We start from the raw sequence: 21,229 nt of genomic DNA, 5'->3' as shown, positions 1-21,229 counted from the left end.
CTCACCCCCTTCATTCTGAATGACCCCAGTGTTGTGCCTTTAAGAAGGGGATCCTTTCATCTCCCACCATCTCTTTTCTCACTGTTGCAAAATCAAAAGTTATTTGGAGAATTATTTTGTTTCTCATATTCAGACACTACATTTCACATTTATTGTGGTACTAGTAGACAGTAAGTAGCAATGAAGCAAATTGCCAGTTCTAATGACCATATACTGTGCTTTATTTTGCTGTGCCTAAAGTACCACACGGGACACTGTGATCTGCAAGTAGTCAAAGAAAGGCCAAGCACAAGATGACCACCTAGTCCTGGTGTTCAATTTCTTACTGCTGTGCTGGACCTGAAGTACAGTTATGTTTAATTTGTGTTGGTTAGATAGGCAAAAAGGATAATAGTCTGTTATTCATAAGGTGCTATATTATGGGTTCATAAAGAGTAGCAATCATCCCACATTAACTGCAGGTGATTATGCCATTGGTCTGTTGTGCATCCAACTGGCCTGAGCTTGGCAGAATGTTAGGCTGAGTGTGAGTGGGAGTTTGCGTGATCAGCATTCTTCTTGAGATCGCACATCATGCAAAGGGACAGCTTGTAAATTTTAAAGGTCCACTTTTGTTAGTCCGGCATCGCAGTGATATGTCTGCTTACTCTCTTTGCTGCTGTCCTTGGAAGTTCAGTCTTTCTCTATGGACTGACTTGTGGTAATATGACTGGTAATTTCACTGGGTGCAAGACCTGGTGATTACTTCCTGGGACTGTCTAAATCAAAGTGGTACAGGAAGCTTCCATATATTGTGAGCAAAGTCTCATTTTATGTGTGGTGCACTTTTTCTTAATTCTTTTGGGTTCTCTGTGTGGAATGAATATAAGTGGCTTGATATTTTAACTTTTCATGTCAGTACAGGCTGTTGCACAGCAGTGTGCCAGCTCTTAATTCATTAATGCCGTTTCAGACCCACAGTAGCGTCACATGCATCATTTTCTAGCTAGAAAAGGACAGTCTTCGATGTGATACTCCTGCTGCATTCTTTTAGTTTAGACTTCTGTGTCTGTGTGCATAATTCAGATTCAGCTTGTCAGAACAGTTTTATAGTTGAATAAAAGGCAGCTGCATGGAATCTTGTGACCATAATGGTGGCTGTAGCCACAGATGTACAACAGGTGATGTGGCAGCAGAATTAAGTCATAACGGGATCAGAAAGTTAAAGCTGCAGCAGTTACTAGGGAGGAAACAAGTGAGTGTGTCCAGAACTAGCCAAAAAATCAGAGGAAAACTTAAAGATGGATATATAAAAACAGGAAGGGCCATCAGCAAATATATGTGCAGATCAAGTAGTCATGTTGCTGAACTTCCCAGAAAGCTTAACAATTCATAGTCCTAATGTGTCATTAAAAGAGGTGTACATTTCTAGTCATAATTTGTTTGATATACGATGCCCTGCTCATTTCCTGTCAACACTTATAGTTTAGGAAAAAGTACACAAGGCATGTAAACTGTGCTAGCATTATGTAAAGGAGTTTGCCTTTATAGTAACACATTTCTGACTGTCTTGAAGTCAAAGAGAAAAGAGGATGGGTCTCTGCTTTCATAAATCATGAAAAAAGGTCAAGTATGCAAAAAGACTAATATATTTGAAAATTTATCATTAACTGTCAACACTGATCTACTACTTCCTTTGGCAAGAAAATGGATGTTTTAAAAACATTATTTTACAATATTTGTCATGTTTGTTTTAAAATGTTCTATAGTAAGACTGTTTTGTATCTGTGTTAATATTCTATAAAATTTTGCTTTATTTAACATTTGTTAACCAAGTGGGTGAACTGGTCCAGTGACCCTTTTCAGTCACGACCTGGACCAGAGCAGCCTTGATAATACAAATAAACATACAACGGGAAGGAGGCACATTTTAAATGATACATTTTGCAAATTTAATTATATAGATAATTGGTGGTTTAGTGAGTGCTAACTTATTTCAGTAATGTTTTTCTTTGAGTATTGCTGACACTTTATCTTCTCCACCATTGAAAGAATGTGTATTTCATAGGTTCATATACAGTTACTAGGCATGTAAGCCAGCAGACCGCCCAGTTTCCCATCTTCCCCCAGAGACATGCTCAGTTATACAGTTGGTAAATGAAGACCGAGGTAATCAAACTTTGAACTACATGAATCACCACATGTGTAATCAAACTCTGCACCACATGAATCACCTCATTAACAACCCGTATCCTTAATCCTCTGAAGTACTATATTGATGTTAACCCAAGTTTTCACTTCGATGCATTCTGATTTTTGATAGGAAAAATAATGATTTTATAACGTGTCTTTGCATTTTGTGAAATATCTTTCAGTCTCTTGAGCATGGTAAATGTGAAATATTTTTCCACTGTATTTTTTGAACACCTTTATTAACTCATTACAGCCGAGTGATGTCTACAGGCATTTCTGCAGTTACCTCCTACTGCTCCTCTAGACATCAAATATTGCCTGTTTATATTTGCATTAATAATTCCAAAACCGTGCTGCATACAAAGTATCAAAATATTTTATCTGGAAGCATACAAGATGGCAAACACAATTGTATTGATATATGACCTCTGTCGGTGAATATTTGTTAGAACTGTAAGGTGATAACTTCTTTTTTAAAGGCTGAAGCCATGCCCACTGGGAGTTAATGGTACATACTTAAAAGAGATGTATTGGAGGGAATGAGTTAAATTATCACTTGTGACATAGGCAAATTTACATTTATATAAATATATTCAAACCATATTGTTCATATTTACCAGTATTATAGGATATATGGTGGTGCTGCGGTAGCATTGTCGCCTCACAGTAAGACGCTGTCCGGTTCATTTCTCAGCTAGAGCACCTTCTGCATGGAGACGTGCGTGAATGAGCATACCTTCGTTGAAGGTTGTGCGTCAGGGCTGGTAACTCGGCACGTAAAAATCAACTACCATTCATCAGTGGACCGGAGTTCCGTTGTGGCAACCCCTAACCGGGAATAGCCGAAAGTCAACAACATAGGATATATACAACAATATATATGTGATGTGCAATCTAAGCAACATTATGTAAATTATTCAGTTCCTGCTTTCTCTTAAACTGCATTCCTACTCCAGAACTTTTTTTAGTGTATTCCACTATTTCCATTTTTTTTCTCTAATTTACTCTTATCCTTTTCTAAAGATTCCACTTTCTTTTATCTCCGTTACACTACTCTCTACAACTGTCGCTGGTTTAGAGTTTGATTTCACTTTTCTAGTAATTGCTTTTTTGGCAGTCATAAGTCTGACAACTCATTACTCTCCCAAAACGTATGCTCCCAGTTACCTCTTTCTTCCCCATCACACCTCCAACATTTGTACTGGCCTGAGGAAAAATTATTTGGAGTCTGCTTGGGAGTATAAAAGTATCTATGCAATCACTTACAGACAGAAATCCAAAATCTTAGTTTGTTGCATATTTGGGAGCCATGCATATATCCTCATAATTGCATAGCTAATCTACCTCGCCAGTCTTTTCTGACCTCTTGATTCCTGTAGTTAATGGGGAATGATTTATATGCCCTTCTAATTATCTTTTTTTAACAACAACTTCTCTTCCAAATTCCATTAAAACTCAATCAGTGCAGATCTTTCATTTAGGATTCCATATCCCTTTCTCTTTGTCTGTGTTCTGGCATCAGTCCCCGATAGAGAAGGCAATCACTGGACTGTAATCCAGATGTCTTCTTGGCCTCTTCCCATTCTATTACCTTTCCTTCTCTAATTTGTTCATGACACCATGGTTCCTTTGCCAGCTTCCTCCAGTAAATTCTAGCATTCTTCTGTCTATTCTCTGTACCTCTGTTTGCAGTTATCCCTTTTGGCAGAATCTCCTCTTCCTGTGTTGGCTTTGTTCTTTATATACCTTCGGCTGCTTTATGAATATAATATTCTATTTGACTGTTCTTAAGGATCTGCATCCGAAATCCCATCCTTTATTTCTTGAAGTACTTCCCTACTTTATCACCATCCCTTTCCACTTTTGAATTGTAACTTTCTGCTTGGGTTATGTATAAAGAGCCTTAATGTACAGCTGTGAAATATCCATACAAAGCAGGTAATCCTAAACATTGTTCTGTTGGGGGAATTAACTTATCCCATTTGACCCTTGCTCTCTTCCCCTCTCAAATAAAATCCTTCAACTCTTTATTAATTGCTGTCCATAATTTCTCTGGTTTATAAAATTACGCCTGTCCTGTGTATAAAACTAAAAGGACTAAAAACATGTTAGTGCTTGTATCTTGCTATCCATATCCATAGGCGCAAATTTTTGGTTTCACAGTTTTTGCATTATCTTTTGTTTAGTCTCTTCCCACATATCCTTAGCTGCCATAACCTTTCCATTGTGTCTTTGATCCAGTACTGTTCTTTTGGAAGATTAGCCCAAGCAGTTTTGAAAATTAAAGGTTCACTGTTTGTTTAGCTTTAAGTTCAGTAAAAACGTGACGGTGGTTTATATTCAAATGGGGTGTGGCAGTTAGGGCTTAAGAGACAGCAGTTTATGAACTCGTTACATTCCATATGGGAGAGAAAGAGAGTACATTCATAAGTATTTAAGGGATTACGACTGAAGTCATTCTTGCCAATGCCCTCTTTGAGTTCTCCATTTATTTATAGATTTCTCCTCATGGATCTAGTTTGAACTTCCAGTTTATCTTAACTTTTGCTCTCTAGAAAAATTAGTTTGAGATTTTATCGGACTATTTTTAGTGTCCAACTCGGAAATGTTTTCATTAGTAGTAGTTACCATCTGCTGTTGTACAGCCACTAGTTGTTTCAAATTGATAAGTAATGAGAAGATAGAATACTGTTCATTGTCTGTTTTTGTAGAGACAAAGGCGGTCATAAATTTAGCAAGATATTTCTTCGAGTTGGAACCCTGACCTAGAGCTCTGGCAGTGTAAATTTGATTAGTGTCTGAGGTATTTGGTTATGCTGGGAAGGAAGAGAATTTTTGGTTGGCAAGTTGAATCCTGCAGTTGATAGTACAGCGATTTTTGCCGATGTCGCAGACAACTTAAGCTGACTTGAGAATGGCATTGTCCAGTGATCATGGCCCTTGAAGCATCTGAAGGAGTGTAGGGATTTAGAAGTGTATAGTGTCCCCATGATGATGTGAACACTCAGCTTAACAGGAAGGGGGAGGGCTAGGGATTTAATTAAAAAAAAAAAAGTCTCTCTTCAGGGTTCGTGTCAAGGGGATAAGCCAGACTCACCCAAGTACTGGAGAAGCTCTGATGCAGGTCTAATGCAAAGGAAGATGAAGGGGTAACAAAGGGCATAAAAATCCTTAAAGGCTAACTGGATGATGGCCCCCTTTTAACAGCCGTCTCCTGGCACCCAGGGCTGGTCCCATATACTAGGGAACAAATGGGCATAGTCTGATTAAAGAAAGGTTTGAAGGTTGTCAGGCACAGGACCAAATGCAGAAAATGTCATTCTTGTTGATTTGTCACTTGATATGTTTGATTGTTGTTTTCCAAGAAGAAAGTCGGTATGGCACTTAAAATCAGATTAACTCAAGCATAATGCAGCATATTAATCCAAAAGGTTATGTTTTGTTTAGAATCTCCCATGAAGACTTGCTTTTCCTTTGAATGAATTGCCAAATTCTTGCATTGTTTTCTTATGAAACCATTAACATATTGAGTAATGCTAGATGACTCTGCAGGGAGGTAATGCTTAGGCAATTGGAAATGTTTGCATATTGAGCAGCTCAACAGTTAAATCTGAAAAAAAAAACATTCTAAATTCATGACAATCCTAGTATTGATGACTCTTTGATTTAGGTGCATCTTCACCAGTCAGAATATGGCACTTTTTAGAATGTAAAGTCCCATGTTTGGTGGTGTCTATGCACCTGTATTGGTGGATTTTGTGGCACACAGTGCTAACCACAAAATTGAGCAGGTTATCCTCAGAATCCGCCCATTCTTCATTTTACTCTTCACACAGATTTGATCTTGATGCTCTGTATAGCCTTTGTCTTGTGTTTGTACATTTAAGAAAGAGTAAATGTGTGTTGCAGTTAGATTAGCAGCCAAGGCCTGCAACAATTTGCCTGTATTGTCTTGAAGACGAACACTGGTAAGATAGCGTCAGAAATGTCCGGAGTTCAGCTCTGCTGCCGTATGGTGAAGGAAAAAAAGTTGTTTGCCTGTTTTTCGATGAAGAAAATGGCAATAAGTCAACGACTGTTCCTGTAAATACATGCACCAGGGTCCTTAGTGAGAACCATAATTCACAACATCCCTCACAGACTAAGTTTTTGCCCAAACTTCCTGGAGGTAAATCCATTCTTTGTCCAATTCTCTTGAACTCTGCAGGTGGCAAGCTCACCCTTTGCTATCAGTGACTTGAGCCTGAGCCTTTGGTCTGCAGATGGGGATGAAGGCAGTGGGGGAGCTGTACTTTCAACACCCATCTTGGTCAGGATATCTCAAAGTTCTTGCACCACTTTACCCTGTAATGAGAATTTTGGAGCCTGTAATCAGCAATTGTAACCCCATGAAGTTGTATTCCTGCCACTTATTAGTGGTATTCAAGATTAGAGGCTCCAAGAGATCCTGCTTGAGGAAGACTTGGTAGGTCATTGTGCAGCAGGACTATTACTTCAAAGCCTGGTCATTAAACAAATGTTTGTTTAGTGTAAGTTTAATCACAGTTTTCTAGTACACCATTAGGGAGCTTGGTATAAAGCAGAATCAGTGTCATAACAACAAAAGCAGCAATGGTCTGGGGACAGAACTACAACAGAGTTCTGATCCTCTGGAACATGTATCTCACGATCTCCGCTCCACACAATTCCATCAGTGAAATCATACCTGTAAGCCAATGAGGTCATGGAACTTCTTTGTTATCCAAATCTTGTAATTTGGTGGATCCCAAAGGGAAAATAAAATAATTTCACCATTCCATTTGTATTTCTTGCTGATCATTTCTTCTTGCAAGATCCCCACAAGCTTATGGAAAAACAGCATAGATGAGTCTTATGCCTTTATTACCCACTCAAAAAAAAAATGCAGTGTGAGTTTCTGAGGAAAATGATTGATAAGCTACAGGTTATTTCTCCCTTAGAACCAGTCATTCAGGATGTATTCATTGCATTGTGGGGGAAACCCAGCTCTTAAAGAGGGCCAATGCACTCTATAGGCTGCTGCCTAAATGGGTAGTACACTTTTGGTCTTATTTTACCTTTTTGATCTAGCATACATCTCAGAGATGACCGCATTTTGTCATCTTGTTGTCCTACTTGGAATCTACATCTTTGGATGTATGGCAGCAGAGTACCCTTGTCTGCCAGTTTGGGTACTTGACTCTTCGTCTTTAATGTTGGATTAATATGCACTATTAAACTTTAATGCTGCTAATGGAACTGGTTATTGAATACTGCTGCATTTGTATACAACTCTGAAGTCTGGTGGATCTGGATGAAAGCGCTTAGTAGTGTGTGCCAACAGTTTTTAATTGTTGTAACATTTTTGATCGTGGGTGGGATATTTATATTAAAAAGATTTGTGGATCTGTTTTATCCTGAGTCAGCACTGTTTTTCAACTCTTTGTCTTGCCTGGCCCTTGTCTCAAGTTTATAGAGAGAAATATTTTTACAAACAATTTTGTTAAAAGGATTCATTAAAAGGCTACACAAGTATTAAAGTTAAATACAGTCAGTGTGTTCCATGCATGAATATAGTCTAAGGACTTGTGGAAATGCTCTTAAGAGTGAAAAATTGCAATTACACTTTTATACTAGTGCCTGGTTTCATGGGCAGCCCACAAGTACTGTCTAATAATTAAACAGCTTGCATCAGAGTCTTGCAACTTCCAAGAGGAAATTTAAGGGACCCAACATATATGTCCATGACAAAGGTTGATTGATGTACATAAAGAAAACAAAATTGTTAACGGTGCCATCTCACTTGGGAAAGGAATTGTAGTGGGAATTCCTCGGAAGGAGTTAGCTTCATTAATATTTAGAACTGTTCTGCTATGAAGGGAGACAGTTTATATTCAGATCACATCCCATATGTTAGCTTCTTTTCCTAATTAAATATGTACTTGCTTATTCTATATAATCTTAATAGCAGTATGATTTTGCTTTTTTTTTTTTTTTGGGGGGGGGGGGGTTGCCATTACTTGTTGTTCCCAAATTCTCTTGCAGTTTATTTGCCTAAACACTGCTGTAGCAGCACCTTTTTCTAATTCCATAAATATAAAGGCATCCAAGTTCTGACAGCTGTTAGGGTGCTACAGGAGTAAATAGTTTGTAAGGTTTATAATTTCAAAGTTAGTTTTAGCAAGTCTGTAGAGCAACCATGGCATGTTTCTTTCGCCTAATACTTCAACAGATATTCATATTTCTAAATTACTTATAATGTATGTGTTGAAAACTTAACACGATCTGTAAATGTGTTAACTGTTAGTTTTTTCACCATTTGGTAACTAAGATTAGTAAGTCACCATATAGGAAAAGCATACACCTTTACATGCATTTAATGCTCCTTTGAGTTTGCATTATTTCCATCTGCTAGTCATTTGGCTGCATGTTCCAAAGTTTACCTGTCATCAGTTTGATTTAGTTATTTAATGCTGATCTCTGTATGTGCAGCATTACAGAAGAATTAACAAGGAGGACTAACATTTGTAAAATTAAAATCAGACACGAACCTGTACTGATCACGTGTTCTGGAAGAAAATTTAGGGGCTGCTGTACATTAACAGTTTGTATGCTTTTACTAGACTCTGGTATACTACAACATTTCTAATCTTCTTTTAGTACATTAATTCGTGTTAAAGATTGGAAGTATAAAGGACTGCAGTAAAGTTTTCTTACAGAGGGTAGGTTGTCTAATTTAATGTTTTTTAATAAAGATTTATTTATGAAGGGTAATGCTTTGGGGTTTATTTTACAAGTTTTCACATGAGCCTGCCAGAGACCGATCCATTGAGGAAAGCAAGTTATTTTGTTTGAATTATGGTCTGCAATTAGTATGATTCTGCTGGCACAGATTGTTGTAATACAATCTGAAATCGGGTATCCCCAGTCCTCCCTTGTTTTTTGGCAGCATTAATCTTGATAACACGATTCTAGGATTTTTAGGGAACCTTATGAATTTAGTTAAGGTTCTGTTCATTTTTTTTTTTTTTTTTTGAAAAAGATTAGTGGAATGATATTGTCTTTTGAATTAAACTGGAACAGTATTCTGGGTAGAACATTCATTTTTAGTATTGCTATTTTAGACAAGAAGGGGAAATTCAAGTTTTTCCATCTGGTTAAATCATTTTCTATGGACAACCATATTCTAAGGAGGTTATTTTGTAGAGAGTTTTTTTATGATTATGGTCAAATACTATCCATAGATATTTAAGAGCATAGTTCAGCTTTATTTGGGATATGGGAAACAGAGCTTCTTTATGACTGTTTGGGTTAATTGGAAAAATAAGAGATTTTGAGGATTAATTTCGTAGTTGGAAGTTTTTGAGAAGATTTCAATTGTATTTTGGACTTTATTAAGGTCAGTGTTGGGAAGCTGGAAATATATAATGAGGTCGATTGCAAATGCTGAAAAGGCAAGACTATTCCCCAGAATGTTGTGTATATGATGAAAGTTTTTTTGCGTTAAGTATAAGAATAGAGGTGCAATATATATGTTAAGGAGGTATGGTGAGAGGGAACAGCCCTGTCTAGTAGCATTTTTACTTTTATTTTTGATGAGTGTAGTTTATAGATTACTACTGTACTATATGAAGAGTTATACAAGATTTTAATTATATTTATGAAACTGGAAAGTTGAATTGTTGTAGAGTTAAGAATAAAAATTCATGATTGACTGTGTCGAAAGCCTTTGTGGCGTCTGCCATAAGGTATAGGGGAAGTTTGTGTTTTGCAGTAAATTGTATAGCTGCATCTAGGGTAAGTGTATTGTCCCAAGTTTGTCTTCCCTTCATGAATCCTGATTGCTGTGGGGATATAATTGAATGGATGACTTGTTTAATTCTATTGGCTAGAGTCGTAGCCAGAATTTTGACATCTACATTAATAAGTGAAATAAGTCTATAATTTGATGGATTAGATTTGTCTGTATTGTGTTTATGAATAAAGGTGGTTTGGAGTTAAGATATAAATCAGCAAAGCCATGTTTACAAACATGATCAAAGACTTTAAGAAGGATAGGAACAAGTTTCAAGGCAAACTTTTTATAAAACTTCGAAGTAAACCCATCAGGACCTGGTCCTTTCTTACTTTTGAGACACTCTATTGCTTCCATAATTTCTTCAGTTTTTAGAGGGGATTCCAGATTTTCAAATTGTTGCTTTCCAATTTTTGGGAATGTAATAGCATTAAAGGAGGAGTTATGAGATTGTGGATCTATTTTGGGAATGTAATAGCATTAAAGGAGGAGTTATGAGATTGTGGATCTATTTTCTTCTGTGGTCCATATAGTCTATCATATTTATTTTCAAATATACTTACTATATCTTGAGTATTTGTGGTTATTTCACTATTGTGTTTAATTTGTGAAATCGTAGCTGGGTCTTGTTAAGCTTTTGTGAGTCTAGCTAATAACCTAGAGGGCTGTTGAGTCTCTTCGGAGTAGTTTGCTAGCAGTTTCATTTCTCTGAGTTAGCGGTTTAATGATATAAGTCTTTCTATTGGTTGATGAGTTGGGCTTCAAGTTCAGGACCGATTTTTTCTTGGAGTGATTTTTCAATTTCTTAGATTTTCTGTTTAATTTCGGTCTCTTTCCCTCTAGCAAGTTTTTTTAAAATACGCGGCCTTTTGGATTATCATCCCTCAGATTTTAACTTTTGTGGCTGCCCACAGAATGTCCAAAGCGATGTCTGAGGTTAATAAGTCAGTATTAATATCATCCAGTATAGTCTTGATTTCATTAACTGCTACTTCCTTTTCAAGAAGATTTGGGTTTAGGGACCAGGAGTGGTAGGTGTTTTGTTTATGAGTATTGTTTGAGGAAAAGCTTCAGAGTAATTTTGGAATGATCTGATAGAAATCTAGGACTGTTTGTATAAATAATTTTTTCGTTTGAGGGATTCTGAGATCAGAAAGAAGTCTATCCTGGACCATGACTTTATAGCATGGTGAGTAAAATGTAAATCTGTCCGCATTACTGAATTGGTTATTTGGGAGAGCAGGGTCAACTAAGGTGAATTCTAGTGTTAGTTCATCTAAGGCGATTAAAGCTTGCTTATTTTGTTTGTTATTTTTGTTGGATCTAACATTTAGGGGGTCACTAAACATGCTGCAGTCACTCCCTATTATATAATCATGATCTGGGAATTTTGACTAACTTGTAGAGCTGAACAATAAAGTCTTGTTGGTTTACGCAGGGGGCATATACATTTAGAAAAAGTGTGGGTTTATTGGTTATGGGATTAATGCAGCTAAAATAACACCATCTATCAATAGTATCTGCACCATAATGTACAACCCCCTCCTTAAATGATTTTTTAATCAAAATAGCTACTCCCTTTAAGTTGGTTTTACTACCCAAGACAATAACTTGGGTTAACCAGGGTCTCACCCTGTCTTTGTTCCAATTACAATTTAACAGGTGTGTCTCTCGGAGAAATATGTTTGCCTGGGATTGGTACACTGAATGAAGGAGTAGTTTCTTTTTTTAACATCTTGCAAACCCTTCACATTCCATAAGTCTACTTCCCACAGCATAAATGCACACAGCAGTTGTAAAATGTAATTACATTTGGTCTTAAGTTTGTTTTCCTCCTCAAGTATTCATAAGGATTTGGGTAGAAATATTGTAATATTAGATGTTTTGTAGCACTAAAATCTCTTAGATCCCTAACTTTGGCTAATCACATATCTACTATTTCTAAGAGAAGATTTATGGTTAAGTAATTAACAAGCCATTTCAATGTAAGCAAGTCTAATAAAAATATATGCACAATATATACAAACACACAGACACAAGATGTGCAACCTTAACCACCTCACGTAATCCCCTTTAAATGCTCCTGTATGTTTTAACCAAGATTAAGCCTTTGCAACCTATTGTTGCTATAGTTACATATTGCAAAGAAATTGATATTTGGCATTAATCACATAGCATATGAATCTACAACTTTATATTGCATTATATTTTACAATGGTCAGACCATACTGCTGTAAAGAACGTAGACTGGCTTATAAACAGATTCAGTCTGATACACTCTCCTATCAAAAGACTTTTTACAAGAGATCATGTCACAGAACAGGACAACACATTAAAGCCTGATTAAATACAACATTGCAGACCATTTTCTTGAATTCATGGAGAGAAAAAAAAACGTTATAGCTAGGAAATATTCATTAAAGTGTACGTCAAACCATATTAGCGTTTTGATGAGATAGCATATTATATACAGAAGAATAGCTCTTGATAGTTAATGAAGCTGATTGCTATAAATTGTTGTCAAGTTAGCAAATTGTCAATTAGCTTTAGGTAAGCTAACTTAAAATTACTGCATTTACCCTGTCTTGGTGAACAGTTGCAGGCTACCTGTAGAAGGTAGACATCTCCGATGCTGTCAGGGAATGTGCTTCCTTGATTTGCTTTATTTCCATTATTTTTCTTCCTCCTTCCCCTTTTTTTCTTTTCCTTTCTTCTTTTGAATCCATGTAAAATGAGCTGCAACGATGATTACCGACTTGGGACTCTATTACCCAGAGAATCCTTGCAGGAAGGAAGGAAATAGTGCTGTGTCACATCCTAATGCATCCCCTCTGTACACAGGAAGTTGAAAAATCACCAGAAAAGATGCAGACGTGTTTCCCTTCCTTAATGTGGAACTTTGCAATGGGAGCCTCGGCCTGCTAAATGGAGCTTGCACTGGCAACTTTTAACTGCAAATGGGGTTTAAAATTGTAAGGAAGGCCGCAAAGGTCACGACGAGACATCCAGATCGTTCCAGACTGCATTTTACAAGACAGGACATCTAATGCAACTTTTAGGTACCACTTTTACTTACATTTGTCAGGTTATAAGAAGAGGAAAATAGTTTAAAGCCTTTTTAAGGATTATTTAAAGCTTTGGAAGTTTTCTGAATGCCTTAGTAAAGGCAGTTTTGGCTTCAGAGTTATTTTGGCTGAGTATTTTTTGTTCATTATTTGTAAAAACAAGGGTAGTGGGGTATTTCATATGAAATGTTGTTTTTTTGTTGATGAGAAAAGCACAGTAGGGAGCCAGTTGTTGTCTTGCCTGCTTGATAGACATTGGTAAGTCCTGTAAAAAAGTTTTGTGCCCCTGCCACACAGGGCCGGCCTTAGCCGAAATGGCACCCTAGGTGAAGTAGTGCTGTGGCGCCCCTTAAGCCCCACCCACACCACAATCATGAAACACCCCTATTTGAGCCACACCCACAGGGTCACTCCCCAAGAAAGCCACTCCAGTCATGTCCTTAAATTATTTAAATGCATAGGAAGAATAACTACATTACAAGGTATCTTTAACTACAACTACTTCTGCATAATATTTTCTACTTTAAATACCAGAGCCAGATCACGGTCAAATAGGGCCCTAGGCAGGGTAATAGACTGCCTCCCCTCAGAGCAGCTGCTCCTGCAGCACCCCCCTCCTCAGCCATTCCAGTGTTCCATTATTTGGTTATTTCTCACCAGTTACCATGCATACTATTCTCTTATTTGCTTCTACAGTCACTGCAGATATTGAAATAAAATAGCACAAACACAGGTAGCCATTTGCTAAACAATATAGTCTTGCAATGAAAACAGACAGCATAAGCAATAAACTTCTCTGCCCTTGAAACTCCCATTCATTGAAATGGAAAAATTCATATTCAATGAAACGGCATGAAAACCCACATTCATAGAAAATGCATCTGGCCAGTGAAGAATTAAGTTTACCTTTGGGCTGTTTTCAAAACAGACTCCTTGCACACATTTTTTAGGGCCATGCATACACGTATTTGCTCTTTGATTCACCTTCCTGATTGCATTGAATTATATTCCTTATATAATACAGCACCACTTGTTAGAAAGTGTTTTAAATTTGTAGTTTTATAAGCAGTGAAACAAAATGTATGAACCAGTAACTACCCATTTCAGAAATTTTCAACCATAAAAGGCCACTCAAGACTTCTGTCATTATAATCCACTAATATTACTCCATACTCACAATCTCTGCAGATGTAAAATCATCTGAATTCCACACTAAAGAAATCCGTACCTAATGAAGAGGTTGCTACCAGCAAAACAACTTCACATATCAATGTTTTATCTATAGATTTAGTGCCTGCTTTCCTTGAAGAATTAATTGCCTATATTGCATTAAAAAATTGGTAAGGTGGTAATATTACAATAGGAAATGACCAATAAGTTCATAGTCACTAGGCATCTCATACAAAGGACATACTCAGGAGTAGCAATACCAGGAATACTACTCACTGCTGAAGATGCTCTCACCAAATACAAAGTAAAATGGATATGAAGGTATGAGAGCAGTCACCACGAGTAAATCACCAAAGTACATAAAATACAACTTGTCCCAGGTTGAAGTCCAAAAGCAGTCAAAGTAGGGTTGTAAAAAAATCGTTTATTCCAAAACAGAAGATGAGCGCTTTCGCATAGTCAAGCTATGCTTCATCAGATACATTAATCCAAGGCAAAATGCCAGGTATATATATCCAACATTTTGGCGGGCTTATTAACTGACATATTTCAATAAAACAATTAGTATCCATAGAAACGGAATCAAGTTAAAAAACAGCATCAAATAAGACTACTCATTAAAATTATTTATATACAAAACACTAAAATCATAGATCGCCTGAACCATTGTATCCAAGAGCAAAAGTATTAGTATGCTCACTGACGCACAAAACCATGGGCAATCAAAATTCTGTTTAGATTATCAAACAGCATATACATTGGTTCTTACAAATACTACATTCATTGCAATATCAACTGTAGTGAAACACTACTCACAAATATGAAACCCTCGCTAATTAGTTGCTGCATTAATCCAAAGGGAATATCCATGGTAAAAATATGTTCACTGATGACATGGTAAAACAAAAAGTTTTAGTTCACGTAAGTTTAAAACGTGAGCATATCAGAATGTCAACACTGCGTTATGGAAGGTAGTCAACCTCCTTCTTTACGCATATGATATCACATGCATTCAAATACCAATAGGGCACCTCAAGAAGTAACAAGTGATCTCCTTGGTCCTAGTGCCTAAAGTATATTGCACAAAGTGAGCGTTAAAAGGCAACGCTTCAAACAGGTCACTCTCAACAAAAAAAGAAGAGACAACTATGCATCCATGTGGAACATGGCATCCGATCACCTCTAGATGTCAGCAATAGTTCCAAACACATTACAAATAAAAAACAAAATACAAAAAACATGAAGCATAGAAAGTAGTAAAAAAGACTATCTCCAATGTAAACCGGTATGTCACAAAGTGTCCCTACACCAGAATGTAACATATATCAGGTTTGATGCATAAACAACCAGATAAGAAATCTATTATTGGTTGTGTATCGAATAAAATTGGACACATAACTATGGAAATTGCATGTACTGCATGCATAAATTGCAAAATATGGGCCAAGACTGAAACTACCCTGATACACAGTAAGTTATATAAAACTGTAAAGCAATAACCATGCAAGATTACTAGGTAGTTAACTGTTGAATGGAAAGTTCCTTAATACACAGTATATTATTTCACCAGGAAACAATACTCATGCAGTAATGCTAAATGCTTAACTAACAAGTAAAGGTAAACATAAAAATTTTATCCATAACAATTAAAATGTAAATTGTATGTAAGCCACCTACAAAGTTATTGGCTGAAAATGCAACAATACAATGCAAACGTTTGGGTGGGTAAAAGCCATCCAAGCCTAATGCATTATGTATAATGTACAACGTTGAAAACACAGCCCAAGATGTCAATAGATGGTACTATCACGTTCAACTAATACAGATTTGAGAGGGATGGAGCTATTCAGACCGTGGAAGGTGCGCTAACTTTAAGATCAATGTAGCTCAGCTTTAGCCAACCTATTATCAATACTCCCTCCCCTTAGAGTAGGTGTGATGGTTTGTAGGACCCTAAAATTGAAGAAATGGGAATGATTATCCTGCACATGTCTAGCTAATGCATTACTCTCTTCTTGTTTCGGTTCATAAAGGTGATCATAGATACGATCTCTCAGCCTTCTTTTCGTTAAGCCTATGTAAAAGGCTGTGCAGGAGGAGCAGGTAGCCAAATATATCACATTTCTAGTATTGCAATCCGCATAATGTTTAGGTTTGAAAACTATGTTCATAATAGGATGCTTATAGTCCTGTATTTTACTTAAGCTATTGCATCTAGGACAATGTGAACAAGGATAAGTCCCTTTGGTTACTATGTCACCCAAAAGTAGACTGGTAGGTTTACCTACATTAGTAATATATTGATCATTGCAAAGTTGTTTCTTAAGATTATCACTGTTCTTATAACAGAATTTAGGTGTGAAGCCTACTATGTCTCTAATTTGCTTATTTACCGTAAGAACATTCCAGTTTTTCCTGATTATTTCTCTAATACTCTCAACTTCATTTGTATATTTAATGACATAACATATTCTATTGTCATAAGAGGTGGATTCCATGGGGGCTTTATTCCTGAATCCATGTGATGTAGATAATTCATCATTGGTGACAAAACCTATGTCACCAATGATATTGTGTCTAATTCTTCTTACCATATTCATATCATAACCCCTTTCTTTGAATAGGAGTTCCAAATTATTAGATTCCTCAAAAAGGTCATGTTTACTTTGACAAAGTCTAGACACTCGGATAAATTGGCTGGTTACTATGCCGAAATGTATGCTGGGTGCATGCTGTCTGCAGCTAACAATGCATTTTTCCAGACAGTTTTTCTATAGAGTGTGGTTGTGATTGTACCTTCATCAGTCAACCATAGTGTGACATCCAGAAAATTAACATACTGACATGAACTCTCCACAGTGAATCTTAGAAAATTAGTAGTAGTCTGTAGGTGTTTCAAGAATATCTGAAAATCTTCAGTTGAACCTTCCCAAATTATAAGTATGTCATCTACGAACCGTTTGTAATATTTTATCTGCCTTGAGGATGCATGAGTAAACAAAAACAGCTTCTCCACCAGTATACTACCAGGTTAGCATAGGTATTGGCACAGGGGGTCCCCATGGCTACCCCCCATGCCTGTAGGAAATACTCATCACCAAATATAAAGATGTTGTTATTCAAAACTATATCCAGCAATTGAGTGACCAATATAATTCTATCACTGGAGAACTGAGTTTCCTTATGCAATAACTCCCTGATGTACTGGATACCTACATCATTAGGGATGGAGGTGAAGAGTTTTTCTACATCCATAGTTATAAGTAGATAACATGTCTTAGGCTTCTCCAAATATAAACCTTTGAGACTCTCTATCAGTTGATAAAGTGTCTTTAAGAATGGTGCTACAGTTATTAACTACTGGACGTAAGAGGCTCTCTAGGAAGGTAGAAATATGGGCCGTAACCCACTTCTCTCCTGCTACAATGGGTCTCATAGGGATGGGCCATACATCCTTATGAACCTTGGGGAGACCTTTGAGGATGGGAATAACTGGGTCGGTTTGCAAAAGATATTCATACATCTCTAAACTGATTTGTCTACATAACAAGAGATCATAGATGTTATCTTTGACAGTGTTTATGATGGTAGAAACTTGTTGAAACTTGTGTAGTGTTAATGGATTCAGAAGAATATGTGAAATGCATGAATGAACTACTATCTGACCATACTACCTACACACGTATTACCATTCAACAAGTTTCTACCATCATAAACACTGTCAAAGATAACATCTATGATCTCTTGTTATGTAGACAAATCAGTTTAGAGATGTATGAATATCTTTTGCAAACTGACCCAGTTATTCCCATCCTCAAAGGTCTCCCCAAGGTTCATAAGGATGTATGGCCCATCCCTATGAGACCCATTGTAGCAGGAGAGAAGTGGGTTACGGCCCATATTTCTACCTTCCTAGAGAGCCTCTTACGTCCAGTAGTTAATAACTGTAGCACCATTCTTAAAGACACTTATCAACTGATAGAGAGTCTCAAAGGTTTATATTTGGAGAAGCCTAAGACATGTTATCTACTTATAACTATGGATGTAGAAAAACTCTTCACCTCCATCCCTAATGATGTAGGTATCCAGTACATCAGGGAGTTATTGCATAAGGAAACTCAGTTCTCCAGTGATAGAATTATATTGGTCACTCAATTGCTGGATATAGTTTTGAATAACAACATCTTTATATTTGGTGATGAGTATTTCCTACAGGCATGGGGGGTAGCCATGGGGACCCCCTGTGCCAATACCTATGCTAACCTGGTAGTATACTGGTGGGAGAAGCTGTTTTTGTTTACTCATGCATCCTCAAGGCAGATAAAATATTACAAAAGGTTCGTAGATGACATACTTATAATTTGGGAAGGTTCAACTGAAGATTTTCAGATATTCTTGAAACACCTACAGACTACTACTAATTTTCTAAGATTCACTGTGGAGAGTTCATGTCAGTATGTTAATTTTCTGGATGTCACACTATGGTTGACTGATGAAGGTACAATCACAACCACACTCTATAGAAAAACTGTCTGGAAAAATGCATTGTTAGCTGCAGACAGCATGCACCCAGCATACACATTTCGTGGCATAGTAACCAGCCAATTTATCCGAGTGTCTAGACTTTGTCAAAGTAAACATGACCTTTTTGAGGAATCTAATAATTTGGAACTCCTATTCAAAGAAATGGGTTATGATATGAATATGGTAAGAAGAATTAGACACAATATCATTGGTGACATAGATTTTGTCACCAATAATGAATTATCTACATCACATGGATTCAGGAATAAAGCCCCCATGGAATCCACCTCTTATGACAATAGAATATGTTATGTCATTAAATATACAAATGAAGTTGAGAGTATTAGAGAAATAATCAGGAAAAACTGGAATGTTCTTACGGTAAATAAGCAAATTAGAGACATAGTAGGCTTCACACCTAAATTCTGTTATAAGAACAGTGATAATCTTAAGAAACAACTTTGCAATGATCAATATATTACTAATGTAGGTAAACCTACCAGTCTACTTTTGGGTGACATAGTAACCAAAGGGACTTATCCTTGTTCACATTGTCCTAGATGCAATAGCTTAAGTAAAATACAGGACTATAAGCATCCTATTATGAACATAGTTTTCAAACCTAAACATTATGCGGATTGCAATACTAGAAATGTGATATATTTGGCTACCTGCTCCTCCTGCACAGCCTTTTACATAGGCTTAACGAAAAGAAGGCTGAGAGATCGTATCTATGATCACCTTTATGAAATCCGGAAACAAGAAGAGAGTAATGCATTAGCTAGACATGTGCAGGATAATCATTCCCATTTCTTCAATTTTAGGGTCCTACAAACCATCACACCTACTCTAAGGGGAGGGAGTATTGATAATAGGTTGGCTAAAGCTGAGCTACATTGGATCTTAAAGTTAGCGGCGCACCTTCCACCGGGTCTGAATAGCTCCATCCCTCTCAAATCTGTATTAGTTGAACGTAGATAGTACCATCTATTGACATCTTGGGCTGTGTTTTCAACGTTGTACATTATACATAATGCATTAGGCTTGGATGGCTTTTACCCACCCAAACGTTTGCATTGTATTGTTGCATTTTCAGCCAATAACTTTGTAGGTGGCTTACATACAATTTACATTTTAATTGTTATGAATAAAATTTTTTATGTTTACCTTTACTTGTTAGTTAAGCATTTAGCATTACTGCATGAGTATTGTTTCCTGGTGGGAAATAATATACTGTGTATTAAGGAACTTTCCATTCAACAGTTAACTACCTAGTAATCTTGCATGGTTATTGCTTTACAGTTTTATATAACTTACTGTGTATCAGGGTAGTTTCAGTCTTGGCCCATATTTTGCAATTTATGCATGCAGTACATGCAATTTCCATAGTTATGTGTCCAATTTTATTCGATACACAACCAATAATAGATTTCTTATCTGGTTGTTTATGCATCAAACCTGATATATGTTACATTCTGGTGTGTAGGGACACTTTGTGACATACCGGTTTACATTGGAGATAGTCTTTTTTACTACTTTCTATGCTTCATGTTTTTTGTATTTTGTTTTTTATTTGTAATGTGTTTGGAACTATTGCTGACATCTAGAGGTGATCGGATGCCATGTTCCACATGGATGCATAGTTGTCTCTTCTTTTTTTGTTGAGAGTGACCTGTTTGAAGCGTTGCCTTTTAACGCTCACTTTGTGCAATATACTTTAGGCACTAGGACCAAGGAGATCACTTGTTACTTCTTGAGGTGCCCTATTGGTGTTTGAATGCATGTGATATCATATGCGTAAAGAAGGGGAGGTTGACTACCTTCCGCATAACGCAGTGTTGACATTCTGATATGCTCACGTTTTTAAACTTACGGTGAACTAAAACTTTTTGTTTTACCATGTCATCGGTGAACATATTTTTACCATGGATATTCCCTTTGGATTAATGCAGCAACTAATTAGCGAGGGTTTCATATTTGTGAGTAGTGTTTCACTACAGTTGATATTGCAATGAATGTAGTATTTGTAAGAACGAATGTGTATATGCTGTTTGATAATCTAAACAGAATTTTGATTGCCCATGGTTTTGTGCGTCAGTGAGCATACTAATACTTTTGCTCTTGGATACAATGGTTCAGGCGATCTATGATTTTAGTGTTTTGTATATAAATAATTTTAATGAGTAGTCTTATTTGATGCTGTTTTTTAACTTGATTCCGTTTCTATGGATACTAATTGTTTTATTGAAATATGTCAGTTAATAAGCCCGCCAAAATGTTGGATATATATACCTGGCATTTTGCCTTGGATTAATGTATCTGATGAAGCATAGCTTGACTATGCGAAAGCGCTCATCTTCTGTTTTGGAATAAACGATTTTTTTACAACCCTACTTTGACTGCTTTTGGACTTCAACCTGGGACAAGTTGTATTTTATGTACTTTGGTGATTTACTGCTCTCATACCTTCATATCCAACATACTCAGGAGTGTAGAACCCCTATTC

General features: G+C 36.7%; 1 protein-coding gene across 2 annotated transcripts in view; it reads left to right on the top strand.

The window, feature by feature from the left end:
• CCDC50 (coiled-coil domain containing 50) overlaps positions 1–21,229 on the top strand; it is an 830,503-nt gene that overhangs the window by 685,362 nt on the left and 123,912 nt on the right. The window lies entirely within an intron of this gene.

This window comes from Protopterus annectens, chromosome 4.part1, assembly GCF_019279795.1.
Source record: "Protopterus annectens isolate FY-2018-M chromosome 4.part1, PAN1.0, whole genome shotgun sequence".
NCBI classification, from domain to species: domain Eukaryota; kingdom Metazoa; phylum Chordata; order Ceratodontiformes; family Protopteridae; genus Protopterus; species Protopterus annectens.
This window is presented reverse-complemented; position numbering and strand designations above follow the sequence as displayed.